The sequence below is a fragment of the Cynara cardunculus genome (assembly GCF_001531365.2).
Source record: "Cynara cardunculus var. scolymus isolate 2C chromosome LG 17, CcrdV1, whole genome shotgun sequence".
In the NCBI taxonomy this organism is placed as follows: Eukaryota; Viridiplantae; Streptophyta; class Magnoliopsida; order Asterales; family Asteraceae; genus Cynara; species Cynara cardunculus.
In genome coordinates this window covers 33,798,704-33,802,524 of record NC_037544.1, presented here as the reverse complement: position 1 = coordinate 33,802,524, position 3,821 = coordinate 33,798,704, and positions in this window count along the sequence as shown.

Here is a 3,821-nt window from a genome sequence, read left to right as displayed (position 1 = left end):
TAGTTTACAGTTTTCATGAATAAGACAATCGGCCGGTTCTTCAAGTTCATGATCTTCATCTTAATTCTCTCATTTCATGTTTGAATCTTGAATTGCAGTTAGATATGGGATCTACAATAAAGATAGTTAACATTTACCCACAATATTAAATAAATAGCCCCAAAAAATGCTTATTAATTATTTAGAGTTGCTTATTCTTATAATCGTATATAATATTTTTATTGTATATTATGAAAAGCGATAGGTTTCTATTGACCAAAAACCATCTACGAAAGCACGAATAATTTGCAAAGTTATATTCTAATTGTTCATGCTAGTGGTTTACGTTATCACAATTACCAATAAATGATGTTGATGACTCCAGTGATGGGATTGGTTATGGTTGCAAAAGCTTCTTCCAAGAGATCAAGAGTTATGCCACATTCCGCACAATGATCAACAATTTTAATAGTGACTCTTTATCGTCATAGCAAGGGTTTGGAATGGGGTTTGTGGCACTAATGTACTTAACAGTGAACATCTTGCCGCAAATCTCTGTTGTTCTATAAGGTAGTGTTTGGTGTGAAGACTAGACGAGACGAGATAGGACTGGATAGTGCAGGACGGTAGGGGACAGGACAAGACTGGACGTGATGCGACTAGACAAGACTAATCGATCTTCAAACGCAGATCTAGATGTTGATGATGAAGAGGTTTGATTTGAGAGAGGAAAGGTACAATCATTTGGATAAACTCGACCTGAGAGTTTGTTTTGGGAGATTTTTAGGTTTAAAATGCAGATTTGGGAATTTGGAAGACTTGTAGGTTCATATTTTGAAGAGTTTTAGGTTTGCAATTTCAATTTTGAAAGAGTTTTAAGTTTCATATTCCGGAGTTAGGAGAGTTTTAGGTTTGATTTGGTAAAAAGAATCATAATGATACTTAGACATATGATTATAGATTTTAATTACATTATTTGTAGATATCATAACTAATGAATTCGTGAATTAAACCGGAGTTCATAGGGTTGTAATATGGAGTATGTATCCATGGAACTTGAACTTGAATTGTATCAATTATAATCCGTTATGGTTTTAAATGTTTTAAGAGTTTTGAAAAATGGAATTAAATGAGAGAGGTTAAGAAACGAAATAAAGGAGATTATCAACAAACATAAAGATTCTTGATTCTTACTTTATTGTTTTTTACTCTTCTTAATGATCAGATATAAAGGAATTACGTTTACAAACATTGGTTTTTGGGATCATGTTTCATTAACACAACAAACATATACAACTTGGCCATCATTCGTGTTCGTTGTAACGATTGCTAAGTGTTTCGTTGTAATATCTACTTATTTTTATGGTATACATCATACGGGGTTCGTGTGTGGATGTACTCGATCATAAAGGTAGAACCACATATGCACCATGTCCTTTGAAATTACTTCCTTAATTGCAACAAATGAAACGTGTTCAGCGACATTATCAACTGGAAATGGTGAAGAAAATTTTATGATATATACCGAACTTTGTCCCTAATGTTCAGATGGTACTTAATCTAGTTTTTCAAATACATGCCTTTGTGTTTTCTATTTCATAAAATGACCATCACTACAACAAAATTGGTTTTAAAACTCCATGGATCCTAAAATTCTTTGCTAATAGATAAAATCACCATCTTTACAATAAAATGGGTCTTTTAGGACCCCATGGGTCTTATCTGAGGACGTAACAGTTGCTTATTTAGACGAAGTTAGGCGACCAACCAAATTTTATTGACTCAATTGGGCAACCTAATAAGACACAAAAAAGCGCCCTATTTTTGTAAAACACTTTCGAAAAATGTCTTATTAACCATTTTCTATATGAGATCCTTTTAAAAATTGTCATATTAAAGTACTAAGAGAGTACATATTAGAAGTACGTATGCTAATATATTTATATATTAAAGTATATAAATATATTAAAGTGATTTACATTTTATAAATAGATTAAGCTTTGGATTATGGTGATACAAGTATGTATGCTAGGATAATGAAGATGTGTGAAGGTGATGAAAATGGATGAAAGTTCGATGTCTCATGAAAAAGATAGAATGTGTCCACTCCTTTACAAAAACGCAAACGATTAGATCCGTTGGATTAAGAGATCAACAGCTATGAAGGGTTCTCACCATTCACATGAAAAGAGTTGTTCTCACCTGTGGGTTTTGGTGCCTTAAATCTAAGTTCTTTTCCTAGCCCCAACCTTGCCCATGATTTCCTAGTTGCATAGAATCTGCTATATCTCTATTTTCTAGCATGCTACTTGTCTTGCGATCAAAGCACAACTTTCAGGTCTCATGGAGGAATGGAAAGGGCGATTATGGTCGCAGGTTGTGTGAAGCCCTCAAACGGGGTTTAGGTTGCATATTGGGCTCGTTTTCAATGTATCTTCGTCCTTTGCACAAACCTGTTAGATCTATTAGGACCATATAAATTCATTCCCCATTGATTGTGGCCATAATTCTCATGTAAACATCATCAAAATAATAGTTAGAACGGTTCTCGGTGTCCTCACCCGTGGTTTTCTCTTTCCGGGGTTTCCACGTAAAAATCTTTGATGCCATGCTCTCTTAATGCATACTTTCAAAATTTTTGTTGATTAATGGTTGCATATGTTAATTGATTTAGGGGACATTGTGATGAATTAACTTGTCCTGATATCTAAGCATTTATGCTATTTGGGGATCGTCAACAAAACTTCCAAACACCAGTGGATCCAAGAATATTAGTGATGATGGTTAGAATTTAAGTAAGTTAGGGCCGCTTACCAAATGCTTACTCGGGTAAGCGTTTACCAAGTTATATTACTTTACCGGCTTACCAGATGAATATGACAATGATCAAGAATCTTACCCGGTAAGAATTAACAATTCACAATTGACAATTAAAATTTGGGAAAAGTACAATAAAAACCAATGGACTTTTTTGTTTGGAATGATTAAGTCCTTAGACTTTTTTTTGGAACAAATAAGTCATTGGACATTTCAAAACATGTTAAATAAGTCATTGGACAATTTTTTGGAACAAATAAGTCATTGGACATTTCAAAACATGTTAAATAAGTCATTGGACAATTTTTTGGAACAAATAAGTCCTTGGACATTCCAAAATATGTTAAATAAGTCATTAGACAATTTTTGGAACAAATAAGTCATTGAACAATCCAAAACATGTTAAATAACTTCTTGAACTTTTATAAAACATGTTGAATACATTCTTATGACTTGTACAACTAGTTAAAGTGGTAAAATAGTGAAAAAAATCTGGAAAAAAACCCAATGAACATTCATATTTTGAACGATTAAGCCCCTAAATTTTTTTTGAACCAAAAAGTATTTAGATCTATAAAATTAAACAAATATAACAAAAAAGTACTTACATTTACAAAAAAATAATTACATTTAAAAAAGATTTTTGATAAAGTTTATTTTAATTAAAATTAAAATATATTCTGTCAGTGATTTGAAAATAATTATTAAATTTATTTTAATTAAAAATATATATATCATGTATGTGATTTTTTAAATTAAAAAAAATTTAAAAAGACTACTGGTGAAATTTATTTTAATTAAAAATAATATGTTTTATAAATTTTTTTATTTTTTTTAGTTTAAAAAATCACTGACAAAATATATTTCCGGATTTTTTTCACTATTTTACCACTTTAACTAGTTRTWYAAGTCATAANAATRYATYCAACATGTTTTATAAAAGTTCAAGAAGTTATTTAACATGTTTTGGATTGTTCAAGGACTTATTTGTTCCAAAAATTGTCCAAGGAGTTATTTAACATTTT